At 46.5% G+C, this 21,339-nt stretch overlaps 1 protein-coding gene across 2 annotated transcripts in view; it reads right to left on the bottom strand.

Moving 5' to 3' along the window:
• IGSF3 (immunoglobulin superfamily member 3) overlaps positions 1–20,138 on the bottom strand; it is a 157,420-nt gene extending 137,282 nt beyond the window's left edge. The window contains exon 1 of one of the 2 annotated variants that reach the window (XM_061344382.1): positions 19,886–20,138. The gene's annotated coding sequence lies outside the window, so the exon portion shown is untranslated. Of the gene's footprint in view, positions 1–493; positions 612–19,885 lie in introns of those variants that run through there. The other variant, XM_061344385.1, reaches the window with a different exon arrangement.
• Between the last annotated feature and the right edge of the window lie 1,201 nt (positions 20,139–21,339).

The raw sequence follows: 21,339 nt of genomic DNA, 5'->3' as shown, positions 1-21,339 counted from the left end.
AAGTCAAAGCCTGCTATGTAAAATGAAAGCAAAACCTGTCAGACCTTCCCCCAAGACCTTATTTAAAAATCAATGGCCTTAGAGTCAATCAGATTCAATGAGAGAGGGCTAAGCAAGAAGAATAGAGGACAAACCACATCAGAAGTGTACTCAGCTATACAGGCTGCTGTGCACAAGCAGTGCGTGGTAGCAGAAAACCACAAAGAGCATCAGGACATGAAGGAAAATGACAAGAGGAGGGTTTTTGGAGGGTAATATTTTGTTCATGTGTCAGCTCTGATTATCTGATTAACATCTTTGTGGCTAGGACTCCATGACAGAGGTCACCTGCTCTGTTGCCTGTTGTCACAGATCTTCCCTTAGCTACTGGTGCTGTGTGACATTGTCCTGTGGAGATGAGCAGAGAAAGCAAGGCAGCTGGAGAGAGTCCTCAAATTAAATCTCAGGAGCTAGTGCAAAGTGAACACATGCAGTCTGTTAAACCTGTTCCTACCTTGTCTGCTAGATGAGAGCAGAATGAGCTCAGAATCAGAAACCCAGCTCCGGGTACAAACCCCTCTCCTTCCACAGGAACCTCCCAAGAGCCTCTGAAGATGTGCAGATACGCTGAATTACTCATCCTGTGAACATAAAGGTGCTGCTCAGTGCAGAAGATGGAAGAGGCAGAGAGGTAGCAGAGATGATGGAATGGCAGCCCTGCCTCAAGAGACAAATAGGAAACACACAATGTATTTCTCTTCTTCTCCCAGTAGGTGTTACATTCCTTCCAATGCTGGTGAGGCCTGAGCACCCTTGTCAGTCACCTATGGCTTTCTCCACTCCTCCTGCAGGAAAAGCCCTCAACATGCTCTGTGAATATAGAGGCAGTCCCTCAGACCCATGGTGCAGGTCCTGTGCCCAGAAGCCAAGGGCCATGATTTCCCTGTTTGCAGGGATGACAAGAGGCTATTTGCTGCAGAAGGGACAGCATCACAAAAGCCAGAAGAGGGACAGTATTCAGCTGACCAGGGAAGCAAAAGGAGCAACAAGGTAGGCACCAGCTTGGAATGTGTTTAAAAGCAGATAGCTTGGGTAGCAGCATTGTAGTGCACAACCTTTCCCCAGCTGCACAGGGAAGTTTGCCTGCTTTAAGGTAAGTTTTTTTATAGCTAACAGGCTGTGGAGTGTCATGCCATGTCATGACTCTATTCACTCAGAGAGTTATGTGAGCAGCAAGCAGGCCAACCAGAGCTTGTAAATCTGTACCCTCTGAGCCTCCCCTGCCTGTACCATCCCCCCATGCCCTCTGCTGTGAAAGGCCTTGAAGGCAAGTGACACAGCTACAGAGATGGAGACTCACTTTTGTCTTGCAAGGACATAAGGGATTCTCCCCAGCAAGGTCAGCCAGGTTATTATCAGAGCTAGCCAATATTCACATAAACATTCACTACTTGCTGCCCTGCAGGCACTTCAAAGGGCAAAGTTTGTCCCTGTTGTCGAAAACAAAGACAGGAGCATCCGATCTGGTTTTTGCAATCCAGAGCCCTAGTGACCCATCTAAGCCTGAGGCAAACAACACAGCAGGAAGAAGTTCTGGGAAAACCAGATTGTGTCTGTGGAGCCAGAATACAAACTGAGATATGCAAAACCCAGATATCTGCCAAGCAGTTGGCCCAGCATCTTTTAGTTACACATTTGATAATCGATGTGCTGAATGGTAAAGATATTTCCTTGAGCAACTTGTTGATTTGCTCCCCCTCCCACTGGTAAACCATGGTTGAAAGACACTCAGCACAGCAATTTGAGAGCCTCCACTTAGCCCAGAGTTGCAGGACTGAGTGTTTCCAAAGAAGCACTGCCTTCCTCTCACACCTGAGCGTTGCTACAGGGAAAAGTTCAGTTCTCAGAGCCAGGGGGAGCTGCCTTATTACTTGGCAGGGGCTTGCACAAACCTTATTCTCAGTCTGCACAGGTTTTCAGGCTCTCAGGCTTTGTTTTGAATTCTGTATTCAGGACAAGTCTAAAACTTCAGAGAAACCACAATCAAAAGGGGTGGATTGATCTGCTCTTGCATCAGAGTTGCACTCAAATTATAGTTTCTTATAAAGAAAGGTGCTTTGATGCAGTCCATCCAGCACGGTGGGAACTTGGTTAAAATGCTAATCTGCAGACAGGGTTAAGACTGAACTGTATTTTAATCTGCCATTTTCCAGATGTCACTAAATGTGATAAAAATCCCTCAAACTATGGATCTAATGTATCAAACCCACAGCTTGCCTGCAGAGGAGTCGGTGGAAATTGTACATGCTCAGCACTTCTGGAGGAAGACAGACAGGGCATGTAAGTCTCTAAACAGTCTTCAGTACACTGAAGTGTCTAGCTATTTTCCTTCCACAGAGGAACCATCACACTGGAAATGTTGCCCCAGAAACATATGCCTTCAGGGCATAACAAGTCCTTACAACAAGTTATGGGCAAATTTGACTTTGTAACAAAACCTAATGCTGGCAGAGTTTTGCTTTGTTCTGAATACTGCTTATTTCAGTCTTCAAGCCCTTGACCAATTGGGAGAAATTCGCCAAGGGCTCCATTTATTGCTGCACACAGAACTGTGCTGAGGAAGGACATGATGCAATAACAATGAATGAAGAAAGCACTTTGTAATTATTCAAATATATCCTCTTACGCAGTGATTTCAGCTAAGACGAGGTGGGTGTCCTGGCTTTTATTTGAACAAAGGTATAGTGAAAAGGACCACCAGAGAAGATGAGCGTCATGCCCAGAACTTGAAGCCTGGAGGAGAAGGTCCTTTTGGGCTGTTGCTAAACAGCGTGATAGTAGAGCATTACACTAGTGTACCTGATGTTCTGAAACACATGGTCAGGTTTTTTAGAGGTGCTGGATATCCAGAGCACTCCAAAACCTCTCTGAGGGCCACAGCTGCAGGATGAAGTACCCTTACCGAAGGGCCACAAGGTGAGACAGCGGGTGACCTGCAGCTGAAGCAGCTTATTGCTACCTGGGTTCGAAGCATATATGCCCAACCTTCTCCTTTGCTGCAGCCTTCCCTGAGCAAGGTTTGGGCAGTCCCTTTATTAGCATGGTCGTTCAGCTCAATATCCCTGCTTAACCCTACAGCACCCAGAGAGAAATCCAACAGATTTCACACTTCAGGACAAGTCTGTATAAGTTTGCCCAGCCAGACCAGTAATGACTATGAGAACCTGATTTACCTGGCAGCACAGGAGCCTGGTCCTCGCAGCTGGTAGGGGGGAGGCTTCAGCATCTCCAAAGGAGAGGGTTGGAGGATAGGGAACAACTAGACCATCCCGTGGGGAAAATACCTTGTGGGACTGAATCCAAAACTGGATGAGGGTAGTCTGAACCCACCATTGCTTTAAGCAGCCTGGAAGTGAGCAAAAAGGGAGGATGAGGTTTTGCTAATTGCTGAGGTGGCTGGAAGCAGAGAGACAAATTCTGGCAGGGAGAATTTACCTCTTGTGCATATGGCATCACTGGACTTTTCAGAGGGGAAATGTTTGGTTGGGTGCATCAGTCTGAGGTTTAGTCCAGGGATAAATGAACATCTCCTGTAAAGCCGAGTGTTTTTTAGTGTCCCCTCTGCTTCCCCAGAGCCCAGGTTTTCACTTTGCGCACCCCAGAAGGAGCAAGAGCATTATATAAACAATTACACATTCAACTGTCTTTGGAGACAGAGGACATTGAGGACCATACACCAAACATCCACTTTTCCCTGGGGACTGCGCAGGCTTGAGTACCAGGTACACTCCCTGACTGAAGATGGCCACACACTAACACTGTGTGAAGGAAAGCTGCAGAAAGGTAAAACTTCAGAAGACAGTGAAGCTCCTTCTGCACCAAAGGATGTGGGGGGTACACACTGTGGCAGCAACAAGCCCAGAGAGACTGGAATGTAGTTCCCTAGAGTTTCATGGTGGGTCTCAAGCAGTGGCAAATCAGAGGATAGAAATATATTTAGCAACTGGCTCTGGTAGTTTTGTGGGCCTTCTCTGATGAGATTACAGATTTACTCGGCATATGTCACACCTACAGCTTTGACTCCACAGCTAACGCCAAGTCAGCTTTAGTGAGGACTGTTGTTAGGTTTTTGACATTCAACTGTACAACATTCTGATTAAAAAAATCAACAGTATATAATATCAATAAACCACACATTGACCAGATTAAGAGCTGTCTGACAGCTCAACAAGGAATTATCAGTAGTGAATCATCTTCAGATGGGAGTGCTTCTAGCAGGATTCTTCACAGACCTGCTTGAGGCCTGACACTTCCCAGCATTTTCATCACTGGGAAGCAAATGCAAATCTCAGTGCTGTTATAGCGCATTAATGACAAAGAGATTCGAAGCGATGAATAAGGAGGAACACAGGGCAACCATGCAACACAATCTCTACATATCGGTGAGCAAAGCCTACTTAACCACCAGTTTACTACAAACAGGTGCTCCTGTAATAAGCAGTTCCAGGCAGATTCCTAGGGCGCCATGTCTGGAAAGCAGAAGCTTGCAAAGGGTTTTGGAGATCATGACAGAATATGAACTAACAGCATAGAGCTGTGGCAAGAGGATGGTATGTGCCCTGGGAATAATGAGTAAGCAAGTGAAATACACATTTGATGCAGGTTAGCAAGATGAATCCCAGTGTGGTGAAAACACTGAAAATATTGCTGGAAGAGGCGAGTACAAAAAAGAGCCAAAGATCTCAGTGCTCCAGGGGGAAAAACCCCAAAGCTTTCTAGCAAACACAAAGCAGTCAAATTATTTCATTTATCAAAAAGAAAACTCAGTATTGACCTTAAAAGAAAGAAATACCAGGATGAGTTGTCAGTGAGGGGAGGACGGTGAACAAAAGAGGAAGAGTGCAAAGGTTGAGATGAGAACTTGGGTCATGGACATTTCCAGTGAAAGGCTGATGTGCTTAGCTAGGCAAAGGGGACAGCCAGACAAGCTCCAGACCAAAATTCAGAGGGAGGTGTCAGAATGAAACAAGAGGCTGGTAGCCTCCTTCTAAACAATCTAGCAAGCAAAAGAGGAGGAAGAGGTATGGTACTAAAAGACTGAGGAACAACATGGGATGGATAAAGACATATACACACAAGCACTTAAGTTTTGCAATACCCCATGTGAAGGGAAGGCCAGATGGAAGACAAAAGTAGATAAAAATCAGACACAAGGTGGGTTTTACAACAGGTAAGTCATGGTCTGTACAGATGCTACTCTTTGGTGAAATACTTCCCTAGACAAAGGCATGGCAGTAGTTCTCATCTATCTGGACTTCACAGAAAATATCTGCTAGTGGAAAATTGACAGTTAAGCCAGTAAAGCTGAAGATTAGTGTGAGCAATGGAAGGTGAGTTGCAACATGACTAGAGAGGAGCTGGCAGCAGGCAGCATTGAAAGGAGGACAGGATAAAACTCCTTTCTGTCTGCTGTTTTTTTTTGTTTCGGGCTTCTAAACAACCTTAGCACAGAAAACCAGGGGATATGCTAATGCAGTATTTTGGTGACAAAGGGGAGATCATTGCCCACAGGGTGGAATACTAAAATATGAAGGAAGGAACAGATCACTATGAGAAGCCAGGCAACTGAAAACAAGTAAGAGACAACAGCCCAGAAACTAGGGTCTGGCAGCCAGGAACAAATAGCTTGAATTCCTCTCACTTATTAGAAGAATAGCAACTGAAACTGGAGGGGGGGAAATTAAAAGACTTGGGTTCATCAGCATCCTTTCCCCACCATGGTTTCCTACGTAACCTAGTGCTGGGCTGGATGGGACTGCCTGACAATCACAGGTATAACATTGGTTTAGCCTTGCTATTCAGGGAGTGAGGCCATGTCCCTCCCCTTCTGTATGCTGCCCTGTAGTCTCCCTAACAGATCAATACCTCCTTGTGGGCTGTTCTTTTGAGATCATGCTTATAGCACCTGGGTTCACATCATATAGTGAGTTGATTTTCACTGCAGCCCTGTAAAATAGAGCAGAGGGAGAGAGGGATGAGACTAAGACACAGATATCTTTCTAGTTTTAGTATTACAAAATGCCCAGGTAATGAGTTTTGTTGCCTAACACTCGGTATGCTCAGACAGTTCCATATTCCTCCAAAGGAGACCCCAACATCTCACACCGTCCAAAACATGAAGAGCACAGAGCACACAAAGCGGAGGTGGCCAGCTTGGCATCACTTCACAACTCCACCTGAGAAGGATGTGCAGGGCTTACTGCAGGTCTTCCCTGGGGCTGCAGAAGCTTGCATTTCTCAAACATAGCAAGACTTTTTATGAACATATCTTTCCTTGGTCTTGCTCTGAGAAATAACTGAACCAATTTTGCTGAAGCTTCTGTTTAAAAAAGAAAAAAAAAAAAAAAAAGATGAGCCTGAGGCAGACATTTGGCATGGAAATATTCAGCTGGAACACTCAGTGTCTGGCAATACTATGAGCAGCTGATATGGAAGACCTCAGTCAGCAGTGTGTGTCTCTGGTGCTCACAGGAGCACCCCTGTTATCCCAGAGGAGCAGCTCATTGCCATAGGGGGCGTGTGGCTGCTGCAAGCCTGGAGGTTCGCTTGCCCTTTCATGCCCCTTGGCAGAGACCAGAGCTGCCAGAGCACCAGTGTTGCCTTCCTCCTGAATAATGGCATTTCCAGCGACACATCTGCAAGGATGCAGAGGTCTCTCATTGATCAGGAGGTAAGAGCTACCTACTGTATTAAGGCTGCTTCCTGGAGGAGTTTGCTCAAGCAATCCCTGTCCAAGAGCTAGCTCTCCATAATGGACCTGTCCTACAGTGAGAAGCCTCCCACCAGGACCCTCTGGGCTCCAGATGTAGGTATTAGAATCTGAATTTCCAGAGCATTTCGAGTCGTTCTGGCCAGTAATTACCTTTTTAACTCAGACAGAGCACAAAGCAGTGCAGGAGAGCATGTTGCCCCAGCACACTGGGAATGAGGGTGCTGGTGCAGCTGTGGCAGCCCAGAATGCAGTTCTTTTCCCCTGCATCTCCCTGCCTCCTGCACACACAGGAGCTGGAGGCGAGAGCCAGAACTTGTGCATGCCCAGGCTAGCCATTTGCTCAGCAGCCTGTGCTGCTGGGGCAGGAATGGCAGAGCCCTTCTACAGTGGTTTCCAGGGCAGGATGCTGCTTTTTTAAAATGATACCCATGTGGCTGGGTCATGTCCTGTCTCTGGGAGGAGCATAGTCAAGACTTAGAGACTGAGAGCTTCACTCAGCCACTGCTGTGTTTGGGGAAGCTCTTCCTCTACCCAGTAGAGATGGGAAAGCCAGGATGGCCAGAAACCCAGCTGGATTGCTACCCCCTGAAATCAAAACTTCCAGCTGCATATGGCTGTGATGTAACTGGTCTCTTTGCACACACTGCATCCAGCCAAGGCAGGATGTCAAGGGGATCAAGTGCAAGAATAGGAGGAGCCAGCCCTGATACTTTTTTTCCCCTCTCTAAATCTAGCCTGCAGAAGTGTGACAAATCTCCCTCTTTCACTTTCAAAAAAAAAAAAAAAGGCCCCCAAAACAAGGAACAACCCCAGAACCACCACAGCGCTGGTTTGGCAGGAATTGAAATAACTTGCCAGCTAAAGCTGCAAAAAATTACATTCCTCTTCTCTGCATCCTGGGACTTCTGCTCTGAGATGATTTGCAGATATGTTTCCCTGTGGAAAAAGAAATGAAACTCATGGGATCCAGCCACAAAGCATTTCACTCTTATGAGCAGTGTATGCCTCAGGTCTCCAGGTTTTGAAAAGCTTAAGGCAAAACCCCCAAAATCCTAAAAAAGCAAGTCTGTTTAGACTAGTTGAGTCAAACAGGGAGGCTTGAGCCTCTAGGGAATGAGAAAGAAAGAGAGCTTTCCAGCTGTCCTCAGAGACGGAGGCAAGCAGAGCAAGAAATAAAAGCTGTGGGTATGTGGTCAGGACTTGGCATCAGCCTTCTCCCTTCAGTTTTACAAGGCACACCAGCAAAGCAAGGCTGCCCCACTGTTCTGTGCCTAAGCGTCAGCACAAGGCTTGCTGCCATCAGTGAGACTTGCCAACTATGCCCAAGTCCTTGCCCCTCTCCTTTGGGGGGACACCGGATGGGACAAGACTAGCACCAGAGCCTAGCACAGGAAGGAGCAACTGTTTCATGGTGTGCTTTGACATTGTGGCACTGAGGAGCTGTCTGTCTCCCAGCACACTGTGAGGGATGGATGCCCTGGGGAGGAAGGAAGCTGGCTCTTGGCCAGGTGTCCTGAGGCATGGGGGAGGTTGGGAAGTTTGCCAAGTGATGACAGGGTGTTCATTAAAATTAATAATGAAGGTTGCAGCAGTAATACCCATCATTAGAGCAGATGGAATCAATTTGTGGGGCAGCAGTCCCAGCCCAACCAGGACATGCCCATCTGAGCAGGGGGACAGCTAATGCCCCATTCAACCACTACAAAGGGGTGCATGAAAAACCCTTGCTGGTACTGCAGCCAGCAGAGCTGTCAATCCTCCTTATTTCCCAGGATGCTGCATACAAGCCAAAAACCCACCTCTGTAGCCTGACCCAGAAAAGTGTTGTTCCCTCTCATCCTTTACACTGCTGTGCAGTTGCCCACCCTTACTCCTGAAGGCAGGCAGGTTTCTGTGCCAGACCTGCCTCCTGTTCCTTGTGGACCTTGTAATGATGGAGCAAGAGCTGGGGGCTGGAAAACCTGTGCTCAAACCAACCATCTGTTCTGTACCTCTGTTTCCCCATGCAGGGTTAATATTTAGATCCCTTTGTGAAACATCCAGACCCTCTGGAGGAAGTAGTACCATTCAGGAGATACGTTAAAACAAAACAAATAGGCAAGGAGAACATTAAACTAGCCCGGAGAAATGTTGACATTACCAAGTGCTCATTCAGACAAAGAAACACCTCCTGCCAACAGACCTTCTCACAGGTGAGGGATGTGCCAACCAGTTCGTTGGCTGCACATACCAGAACTGAAGCAGATGCTCCACCTGCACATGCCCTCCACAAAGTCTGATTGGCTTTTCTGGGAGACACACACCTTAGCTTGCAGGGTGACTCTTACTGCAGGCAAGATGGGAGCTGCAGTAGTGGCTGGTAGCTTAGACTACCTGCTCCCTGGCTTGGGGTGAATTGCCCTGTTCTCCCCATTGTCTCCACAAGCCAGTTTCTCCCAGGACAGATGCTTTCGCTCTCTGTCTCCCTACTGAGACTGACAAGAGCTGCATGGCTTTGATGTGACAGCTCTTTGAACTGCTTCCCCACAGAACTGAGATGGCAATGAGGTGTAGCGAACCCCGTAACATCAGGGGCTGAGGCTGGCAAGACATCTTGCTGATGCAAGAGCTGCTGCCTTAAATGAGGAAGCTTGGACTGCAAGAACATCCCTTGCACTCCTGCAGGACAGTCACCAAGTGCATTGCCCTCTTCCTCCTCTCCAGGCTACTAGAAATGCAGGAAGAATCTGTCTGACACAAAAGGCCAGCACCCACCCCAACCCATTCCTAATTCTTCCAGCAAACACAACCAGCATGGTAACTAAAGAGCCTGAGTTTCCCAGTCCACACTGGTATTCCATGCAACCTGCCCTATTCCTTCACACAGGGATAGAGGGTCCTGTGTCCAGCCCTTTTTGAAGGACTCCTCTATCATCAGGTGCTTGGCAATGAAGCCAGCAGCCACCAGTTTTCCCCCTCGTAGGGGGGCAGCTCCCCATGGCTTTCACCAGGCGAGCACTGCAGCATGAACTGGATATGCAGACACCTGTTCTCCCTGGAGTCGATCAGCCACACTAGTGTTTCAACATGCAGGGCTGTGGTTCCCTGCTCAGCATCAGGCACCTTGCATGTCCTCCGGATCAGGAAGCAGCAGGTTCCCACTGTTCTTACCCCTGTACAACTCCAACTCCACACTTCAGCACTAGGACCCTCCACACCCCTCCCCAACAATGGAAAGCCAGCTCTCGACAAGGCCCCTGTTATTTCAGCTAAGGCTCATCAACCATCCTTCTGTCACTAAATGCCTTATTATGTTCAATTAATGGACGGAGAGCAGCTACAAAGTCATTTTCCTCGTGAACCGATGGGGGCAGCTGGGTTATTTCTAGTGACTTTCTAATGCTGCCAGGTTCATTACTAAGTGCAGCTGTGCAAGGGGAAAGTGAGAGGGAAGGCAGGCGGGGAAGTGGAAGCAAATGAGTTAGCTCAAATCAAGCATTGTGCCCTTCAAACACCCGCAGGCAGCATGGCAAAGAGCTTCCTGCCATCGCTGGGGCCAGCACATCCCTTTGAGGGGCACTCAAACAGTGGTCACCATCCACAATTAAAGGCAGTCGGTGGCTCCAGCCCTGCTCCATGCAGATAGGTCTCTACTGCCATCTCGAACTTTTTTATTATTAATAATACAACAAGAGGAAAGAGAGATAAGAGCAAACTGTCAGAGTAGGCTGAAACAGCTAATTTGACTGTAGCCAAACTGCATTCAGATGTGCAAAGCAAAAGAATAATTTCTGCTCCCTGATCTCTAAAAAATCATCCTCTTAGGTGTCATAATTACATTTGAAAACAGTTTGATGGTACTTGAAGTCGGTTTCCCTTGACAATTAACCTACATGTGTGCACCCTTCATGACTTCTTGCTGCCATACAGGTGTGTGTTTTGGACCACTGCTAGACTTCTCGCATCATGGCTGAAAAAAATACTAGATATTAGAGGGTTCCTATGCCAGTCCCAGACAAAAGAACACTGGTCTCATTGGAGCATGGCACTGAATTAATCTGCCTTTAGTAATGCCTTGTTACAAAAAATAAGAGAGTTACAGCTGGCATTTATGCAATCAATTCTTCCACTGTGCTAAGGCAGTTCCTAAGGACTCAGTGATAATGAATTTGCTATAGCTTATTAAAAAAAAATTTTAAAAAATAGCTTTTCATGTATTCTAAGTCCCTCTGCCTTATTTCCCCTCTGCAGAAAGTGTGGCGACCTTCTACCAAAGGACATCTGATTTTTTTTTTTTTTTTGAGGATGGGAAGTACAAAAGAAGTAGATACATAAATTTTGGGGCCAAATTCATCTGCATGAATGGACCTAAGCCCTTTGAAGTAAAGGGTGAGACAATTGCTTAGATTAATCCTAATGACCTAAGCCAGCACTCATGGACAAACACCTGCAGGGTTTCTAGCTCTTGAGCATGAGCAGCTGCTACTTTTGGGAAAGGCAAAATGAAACCCCAAGGATTTGCCTTAAAACAATTTACATCCATCCTAAGAGTAAAACACTCTGCTTTGAATATCAACAAAGGACTGCCCAGCATATCACGGCTATAGCTCTGAGGGACAATTGCAGCTCTTCCATGAAAGCCCCTTCTAAAAGTTCTTATCAGGACCCTCTCTGAGGCCTGGCAGGAGTTAGGAGGGCAAACATGGGCTCTTAGAGTAAAAGTTTCAAATAAAAATCAAATCATGAATACTTTCCTTAGAGATGAAAGCCAGTGCAAGTACTGCATGAGGGGGAAGAGGCGAGCAGCCACGTGTCCATCCACTCCAGCTTCAGGTGATGAGGAGAGGCCCCAGCCACACAACACAGGAGCTGATGGGAAGCTGCTGCCTTCCTGCCCCTTCCCTTTCCTTGTGCACCCAGGAAATCCTCTCCTGTTTGCAGAAATAAGGAAAGCAGCCATCAGTGAACCTCAGTCAATCACCAAAGGAGGATGACTGGGGTAAGCAGCTTCCCTGGAGGTTTCACTGGTCTTGTGTCCATCAAGGGCCAGGCTTCACTCTTATGCCCAAGTGTGCAGCAGCACTCCAGCACTGCCAGTCTCACTCTCAGATTTGCTCCCAGTTATTTTGGCACAATTCAGGACACAAACTGTCTGCCTGTGAGGTAGTTTCATAATCCTCACCATCTTCTCCCTCCTTCTCCCTCTGCTCCACCTAAAATTTACCTTTTATCAGCAGAGAGGACTTTTCATAGCACCACCTAAAAGAGCAGCAAAGGTGTTTGCTGCACATGTAACTCAAAGGAAAACATGAGATGCTATTTCCATTTCAGCCAAGATATCTTTTTAATACCATGCAAGCTGGGAGCATCTTCAAGGCTTTGTTGTTTCTTAAGGAGAGGGGGAAGCACTAAAGGTTGAATTTTAACACTAAAAGAATTTATTTGAACTGGCAAGATTTACCAGTGTGCACACGGCTCCCAATACAGATGCATGCTTGGAAACATAAGAATAAAAAAAAAAAAAAAAAAAAAAAAATGTAAAACACATCTATTCTCCCTTGGTTCCTGTCACCATTTGATTCCACTGCACTGCAGTTTTACCAGGGAAATTACTGGGGGAAAGGGAGTTAGACAGCATTTCCCTGACAGCAGCTTGTCACCCTGTTCTTTGAGTGTCAAGAAAAAGAGCTGCATCTTATGTCTTTAAAGGGCTGTCTGTCATAGCAGAAGAGGAATACACACATCCGGCTTCCCTGGGGCCACGTGCTCATCCCCTTTTTTCCCTCACCAGAGGTGCTGCCAACACATTGGCAGACCCACAGCTTATATTCCCCCAGTCCCTTGGCTGCCCAGACCCAGGCTGTCTGGTTTCTTTTCAGCCCAGCCCCAACCAGTATCTCATCACCAGCTGCATCCAGGGGCACTTCACCTCTGCAGTGGATGGAGAAACCAGCAGGGATGCTCACTTCTATTATCACTTACCTTACCTACACTTGCCTACTTACGATTTATTTTCACTTACCTTACCTTACCTACAGCATAACCTTTTGTCTTCTCTACTACCTTGGACCCAGCTAGCACAGAGAGAAAATCAGAGTCAGATTCTCTGACATCCCACCTTTGCCTGATGACATGTTACATAATATAAAAGGGGAGAATAAGAAATGTTTCTGATGAAAACAACAGCACAAGGTTCCCTCAGTGAAAGAGGTGGCACACAATTCCTGACAGCCCTCTGGGACAACTCAGCGCACCCTTTTTATGGCCTTAGAAAGGAGGCTCCGTCTATCTTACCTGGAGTATACAACACTGACACAAGTTTGTGGTGCTCCAAACTGATGGATCCAAAGAGCCTAAGTATTACAAATCCAGAGCTGACACTATACAAACCCCCCACTGATTCTAGCCCACATTATCTGGACAGGGTCACGATTGCTCCAGCAGCCCCTGGTATTAAAGCACCACAAAACCCACTGCTGCTGAGCCACTGCTACACACACTTTGAACCCAAAGAGCAAGACCTCCTAAACAGTTCCATTTCAGAAGGAAATATCCTTTAGGCTGCAAATAACCTTATTTTTCGAGCCCCCTCTTTCTAAAAACAAAATATCCCAAACCATAGCAAGCATCTCTGGAAGAGCAGGTTTAGCACTGGGAGAGGAACGGATGCAGTTCACAGCTGCCATCAGGTTATCTCCTGCAATGTTTCCCTGGCAACCAGAAAGCTCAAGGTCTGGTGACAGTTGCAAAGTGTAATAGTTTTTGAAAGCCAAAATATACATATTTTGTCAGTTAGTGTTGTGCTTCCCTTGAGATAGGCCAAAGGATCAAAAAGAAACTCTACTGAGAGCTGATTAGTCTCCATGTAAATAGGGCAGTCAAGAAACTTACCAAATACACCAGCACCTGGGGGTTAGCACTGTGTTTCCATACTGCTTGCACACCCAGACAGCCACCCTTTACTGAGGACCTACAGATATCATTTTAAAGTATAATTAAAGGAAACAAGTTACATGTGGACATGTTCAGGAACTACCACACAAACACAAGGCTAGAAAACAAGAAAGAGTGCAAGATGCAGTGGGGAAGATCAGAAAAGACTTGCCTGTGGCAATGAAGAGAGTGAGCAGCAGTGATCAGGGCTGTAAGGTCTCTTAACCTCCAATCATCCTATAGGCAGTCCAACCAGCTAATCACACACTTTTGCCAAAAGAGTTGACTCCTCACCCTCAAATGTTCCTATAGGACTGCATGTATGAAAACTCAGCATGGGCACTAAGGCATACATAGATACATGCCCTCTAGCTTATCTTGTGACTAGCTACAGCTGTTAGAATCATAGAATCATAGAATAGTTAGCATTTGGAAAGGACCTTAAGATCGTCAAGTTCCAACCCCCCTGCCATGGGCAGGGACACCTCGCTCTAAACCATATCACCCAAGGCCTCGTCCAACCTGGCCTTGAACACTGCCAGGGATGGAGCATTCACAACCTCCCTGGGCAACCTATTCCAGTGCCTCACCACCTAACAGGAAAGAATTTCCTCCTTATATCCAATCTAAATTTCCCCTGTCTAAGTTTTAACCCATTACCCCTTGTCACCACAGTCCCTAATGCAAAGTCCCTCCCCAGCATCCCTATAGGCCCCCTTCAGGTACTGGAAGGCTGCTATGAGGTCTCCACACAGCCTTCTCTTCTCCAGGCTGAACAGCCCCAACTTCCTCAGCCTATCTTCATATGGGAGGTGATCCAGTCCCCTGATCGTCCTCGTGGTCTCCTCTGGACTTGTTCCAACAGTTCCATGTCCTTTTTATGTTGAGGACACCAGAACTGCACACAATACTCCAAGTGAGGTCTCACAAGAGCAGAGTAAAGGGTCAGGATCACCTCCTTCGACCTGCTGGTCACGCTCCTTTTGATGCAGCCCAGGATACGGTTGGCTTTCTGGGCTGCAAGCACACACTGAAGCCAGCTCATGTTCATTTTCTCATCGACCAGCACCCCCAAGTCCTTCTCTGAAGACCCCCAAGTCTTCCTCCTGTTGTGGGAGGAAGCCCAAAAAGGCAATCAACTCATGTTCCCATGCCTTTCCAATTCTTGCTGTAAGGGATGCACTAAGTAAATAGTTTAGTAAATAGCAAGAAATAGGTTTTGGTGTTTTTTTTCCCTATTCCTAGCCTCTACTTGAAACATTTATGAGGCAGCAGCTCCAAGTGGTTTCTAGCTCCTCTATACAGTCACTCAAAGCAACCATGCATTGGGCCCTGAGCACCAAGGCTAGGTCAGCTTTATTCCACAGCATCATTTCTCTGGTTTTATGTCCTCTGTTCCAGTGGAGCTGCTGTCCTTTGAAAATTATTTTCCAATATGAAGTTTCCCATCTATTTGTGAACAGCAGCAGGTGTGTGAAGAATCACTCCCCAGGTGCTGCTGCCCATCCAAACAGAGTTACTGTTTCTTCTCAGATGAGGTACTGATGTGTGAGTTGTAGCTTTCAAGACGAGAAGGCTTTGCGAAAACGAACTTCTGGTGGTGGTTACATCAAGGGCAAGAAACTCAAAGCTCTCCTGCAGCATGAGCAGAAGTTGGCTGCAGAAACCTAAACATCTGAGCATGTGTTTCTTCCCCTCCCTCCTCCCTGTCCCTCATGCTCAGCTCCTGGATCTGTGAACAGGAGCTCCTGAAATCCTAGCAACCTGATCAGGTGTTATTCCGCTCCACAAACATTTGCCTCTGGGAGGATAAGCAAGTACACATCTGGCTCCATTACAAGCCATGTCTTTAAGCTCCTCCCTGTGGTTGTGCTGTGTGAAGGCTCAGGCTGAGTGATGGAGCAGCTAAAGGATTTGGGCAGCTAAAGGTTGCAGCGTTCGCCTGGCTCCTTGGCTTTGAGAGACTGCTGAATAGTAAAGTGTAGACCACCCTTGTCCCTAGCAATATGTTGTGGTCAGATCACAGAGTTATGGACATAACACCAGGGCTGTGTTGTTCTTGGTGCTCATGACAGGCAAAAGAAAAGCAGATGGTGGTGTCTTCCTCCTTAGGCATGTGGCTTATGTCAGCCATGCAGTCTGGACAGGACAAGAGGGTCCTCCAGAGAAACACTCCCTCTTGGTGCACATGAGCTGCTGTGTGGTCCCTTTAAGGCAGTTTTACTGCTGTGGAAATATTTATAGGAGGCTCATCACCATGGTATCTGAGCAGTACTGCCTAATGGGGATTATGAAATGTGCCTGGCTGTATTTGTTATTAATTTCTTTAAGGGTGGATTTCTTGACTTTTTGTTTTTGTTCTCTGCTTCAATTTGGGTGTGCTGTTTGTGTGTGTAGCATCTTTCATAGTGGTGTCCCTTGAAGGCACCGTGGAAGAGATGAGCGTGGAGAGTGAGGATAATTAAAGGAAACCTGTCAGCTTGTTCCATTCCCAAGGTTTAGAGGTGGTTTAAAAAAGGAAGGAGGAAGACAGGCAGTGATGTTATTAAAGCCATCAGGAATTAAAATGCTTTCATCATTTAAAAATAAGAATTTAATGAAATGGGTAAGTCACCATTGTGATGAAAGGAGGAAAGTGACACTGAGAAGTCAGTGACCACTTGGACAAAAAAGAGTGAAGAGAGGGGTACTCAGCAGTGGTACCAGCCAGGACGAGGGATGCTTTCAAAGCATATGAAAAGCAAGCTAGGCTTTTTTTTTTTTGTTGTTCATTTTAGCCAGAAAAGTTTATATTGGCAGTGGTCCTAGAGTAATAAACCCTGATGAAAAACCAGAGTCAAAACGATGACTTTTCTTTGAATAGATGATTTTGTTTGTGCAACTGCATACAGCTGAATACTTCCATTAGCCCCTTGGCCAGCTGTGGCCAGCTGGCAGCTCCCTTTTGCCAAGGAAACCTTTTGTGAAGACAAAAAAAGCACATTGCAAAAGGGAAGTGGAGTGGAGCAAATCCTTGCTGCAAGATCACAGTCCTCAGGAAGTATTTTATAGTTTTAGCATTTGCACAAGGGGATTGCTGGAAAAGGCTCTTGATATGCATCCATGCTCTGTGCCACTTGATGTGACAGCCTGGAGGGCTGTTCTGCTAAGCACATGGATCAAAGCATCCCAGCTATGTTCACAATTCTGGCCTTTCCAGCTCTTCCCAAACAAATCCACATAGCCCTTCCACTAATTACCGTGCCACTGACTCTCCTACACTACATGCATTCCTGGATGTATCGTGACTGTCACTAGAACAAAAAAAACACTTCTAACAAGAAGCGATGGAGCCAGAAATCCAGGGGATTGTCCCATGATTCTGACATACCCTGTTTGCAGTGTTAGGCAACAGAGGGGCAAATACCTGCTGCACTCAGCTTGCTTGAAAGCTCCAGATCTTGGAGGCTCTGAGGCTAGAACACAAATCCCATGCTGTTTCTGGTGTATGATGCAGGGACGAGACCCTCTCTTCCTAGAGTGCCTGCCCTCTTCCTGGCCCAGATCTCACAGCCTCCATGGTGAGCAAGACAGGTCATCCGGCAGAACCCACGATTTCCATCCCAGCAAGCCTCACTCCCTTTGGGCTTGTCTCTCCTGGGGAGAAAACAAGGGGGCCAAGCACCCTGAAGTTTGGAGAAGGAATAGCATGTACGAGCATGCCAGCCTGCAGCAGAGGGCAGCTTATTCTGCTCATCCCTTCTCCATGCTTCAACTGCCTGAAACTCAGCTCTGGTTGTTTTTTCCCTTGCTTGTGAGCACAGGCCTGGCTTTGACTTTCCTTTACTTTCCAGGTGCTATCAAAGTCACTAATTTGTCACATCCTGGGTTAACGGGAAGCGATTCCATCTTACTGTGGTTGTGGGAGATGGCCAAGTTAGACCTGCGGATATGCCTCTGCTCTGTGCCATCTTCCAAACTTTCCACAAAGGAGTCCTTATGCTGTGTCCGAAAGGTTCAAGAAAGTCAGCCCAGATTCTGAGAAAAGCCTGACAGGTTATTCTTGCTGGTCCATGTGAATGTCCCTGTAACCCCTTAGCTTTTAAGTGGCAGAAGTCAGATCCTGAGTAGACTGGATAAAGTCATTTTGCAGCCCTATTTAGGCCACAGGACTCCTTGCACAAATCCTAACAGTGAGATCGGGTTACCTACAGAGTCAAAACTGCCTTGCAAAAGGTGAAGATAGGGTCCAACTCAAGGACTGAAAAATGAGCTGGGAAGTGGTGCAGTGGCACACCCGCAACATTGGTGTTTAGAAGCAGCCAGCATGAACACAAAGCCTGGGGGCTGCTTTCTGTAATCATCTACTTACAAACACAGACTTGAAATATGCCCTCAGCTCATCACTGCCCACTTGGAGGACCTGCTAGCAAGACCCCTTCGGTTGCTCCTGAGCAGCCAAGCGGCAAGGATGTGGCAGAGCACTTGCTGAAGCAGCAATGGCTGAGGACGTGAAAGCGCGTTTGAGCAGGAAGTCTCTAGGTGAACCTGGGATGGCCCCATCTTTTCCTGTCTCTTCAGCATGCCTGGCGTGCAGCGAAGGATCTGAAATGAGAAAAGACAGCAGTGAGCTGGAGCAGCTGAGGAGCACACATGCATGTGAGAAGCTTTCAGGTCGCAGCTGCCTGCACTGTGGGCAGCGACCACATCATGCAGCATCAGTGGCTGCCTGATGCCAGGGGAGCCAGTGACTCCACTGCCACTCTTGTGCTGACCCCTGTGAGGTCAGCATGAAGGGGCTTCTCCCAGCCCATCTCCCAGCATCATCTCATCACCTAACACAGCATCAGGGTGGAAAGGAGATTGATGAGGCTCTCTGTCTGAGGAAAAGCACTGGGTGATTTGCATGCTTCTTGGTCCAGGGATTATCCTCAGCTTCTTTGCCTGGGAGGACTTGTCATTATTACTCTGCGGTCTGATCCTCACCAGCTCCTTCTTGCCTGTTTCCCTTGCTCTTATCTTTATAATCCTCTGCTGCTGATCTTCAACAGTTACAGTTTGAGACTGGGAGACTTGCAAGACTCAAAATTGTTTTAACTCTTTCTTCCCAACAGAAGGCTCATTTTAAGTTGTCTGTGTGACAGTGCTAATGGTACCCAAGCTCTCCCAGACAGCACATACCCTCTCCTGTCCTCTGTTAGCTTGGCTCCTCCAGCACCTCAGAATGGGTACAAGGCAGCATCATTTCCATGCTCCCTGTCCTTTTCATTTAGCTTAAGCTTCAGATCTACAGTCCTCCTTTCCCACACATCTGCTGCTTTCCTGCCTTGTCTACATCCTAGTGCCAGACCAGGGACAAGCTCCTGCTCCCTCCTAGCAGCCATTTGACTCGTGGGCGAACAGCTTTCTCACAGGCTGAGGGAGTCCTGCTCACCCTGGAGGGATGATGGCAGGCAGACTCACCTTCCCCAAAGGGAAACGCTGCCATGTTTTCTCCCAGCTCCTCAGCAAGCCCTGACATCCATGGTGGCACAGGTGTTTGAGGTCTTGCTTTTGATCTAATCAAATCCATGTTTTGTTTTCCACAACACAATCCTTTAAGGAGCTCATAACCTGGGATAAGCTACATTCCATAGGCTGCTAGGTTATTCCACTTGGAAGTATGTGGATAAAATGCCACCATTTTACAGCAACTATTCTAATTCAGCAGGTCACTGCTAAAACATATTCTAGTTTGCTTAGTTTTTTCCCAAACATCTTGAAGTGGCGTCATTTCTGTTCTGAAAGAGAAAGAGACATCCAAAGAATGCAAACAGAATGACACTTTAAACCTCAGATGCCTGCTTTTCTTCAAGTCCAAATTTTTAACTTGATCACCAAGCAGGAAAAAAAAATAAATTATCACACAGCCTTATTCTGTGAAAAGAAAGGTATTAACAAGGGCAAGACAATTCTGTGCAGTTCTCATCCTCACCTTAGCACAATTGTTTCTAAAAGCACCCAGGACAGATTAAACATATGAACACTCACAGCACCTCAAACAGGGAGTGTGATTAGTAACTGATTTATGTCTTCTGGAAGCAATGGAAAGACAACTTAAGCAGCAAACAAAAGGTAGGGTTTTTATCTGCTTTGTTTTTATCTAGCTTTGTTATCTGCTCTTCTCTCTGCAAACACACTGGCAAGATCCAATAGAAGGGGATTTTAACAATCTTGTGTTCATTAAAATAATAATTTTCTTACCATTTATTACATGCAATTTCATAATCCTCTTAGTCTGCCATGTAGTGCTGACCCCACTGCTCCTTTGTATTGGTGATGACACTTAGTTTGGCTCTGTTTTCCATTCTCTTATCTCATTTGGAGAGAGAAAAGTTCTTCCATGGAGATGTGTGCCTCAAATCACTTTCAGTGCCTCAGTATGGACTTCTTCACCCAGTCGTCCCAAGGTCTGGGGTAACATCTAGCCTACAATGCCCACAAGAAAAAGGGGTGACAACATTTTGTATTGCTTAACACAGGAAAATGTTTTCAGCATCCTTTTTTCAGCCTCTTCCTAAAGCATCTACTATACTGCATAGATTTTGTCTGCACAAGCATACCTGCTTGGATAGGAGAGACTTAGTTATAGCAGGACAATTGCTGTGTGGATGTGATTTGAATTTCTTTGCTGCCAGTCATCACAGGCAAAACAACAGGAATAGCATTTGCGTATTGACATTGGGGATTTTGCAGCATAATGCATAATTCAGTCGGTTAGGTGTACAGTATTTCTCTCCTGATGCTACTAATTCTCACCAGCAAGACTCACCCTCTGATTTGCTTTTAGCTGCTGCTTCCATCAGGCAGTCCACAAGGATGCAAAGAACATTGTAGAAGCTTACAGTTATACCACATCCCACAGAAACAGGCATACCATGCAATTCCCTCCCACCCCAATTGTGTATTTCATAACAGGGAATGGTATTTGTTAGCATTTTTACATTTACCTCTCCCCATTAGGTTCCTTTGAATCTGCTCAGCTTTTCAGGGAGGGGTTCAAATCCCAGCACACTGGCAGGTTGTACATGCTCAGCCCATTCAGTGGTCCCTCTTTCAAATGCTTTTGGTTACTTAACAGGGAATCATATTTGTTCAGATGACCTGGGATCTCACCCTCATGTGAATTCACCTGAAAGGAGAGTTTATCCATCTCCTCTGTTGTGTTTGCCTAACTCCAGAGATAAGCTGATTCCTTTGCTGGGGGGAGGAAAGGAGGATGAAGAGAGAAATTGATACAGGTATTGTTTACCAAAATGTCAGGTGACTGTGCATTCTGAAGCACTGGGTAACACAGGCAGGCTATTGAAAAGGCATCATTTTGCAGAACCTGATAAGCTCAAATTGAAGGAGACACAGCTGTGAAACGCAGCAAACAAGGAACTTCCACCAAAACAAAACAAAACAAAAAAATCAAAACCAAAAATAGCCCAACAAACCCAAAAACAAACCCCCACCAAAACCACACCCACTTGTGACTAGGTGAGCACAGTCCTTCCCAGCTAGGCGATATTCTCCTTCAGCAACCTCACGGGTGCTCAGATCACCCAAGAAACCAAAGCGATAGTTTGCCTGACAAGCCGCACGGAATAAGCTCCACCAAACCCCCAAAATACAAGATGACAGGCGTAGGACACCCCCATTTCTCTTGTAACAGA

This window comes from Neopsephotus bourkii, unplaced genomic scaffold, assembly GCF_033783945.1.
Source record: "Neopsephotus bourkii isolate Nb327-2 ecotype Australia unplaced genomic scaffold, CSIRO-AGI_Nbou_v1 NB_214, whole genome shotgun sequence".
Lineage (NCBI taxonomy): Eukaryota > Metazoa > Chordata > Aves > Psittaciformes > Psittacidae > Neopsephotus > Neopsephotus bourkii.
The sequence above is the reverse complement of the archived record's forward strand: the minus strand, read 5'-3'. Positions and strand labels throughout refer to the sequence as shown.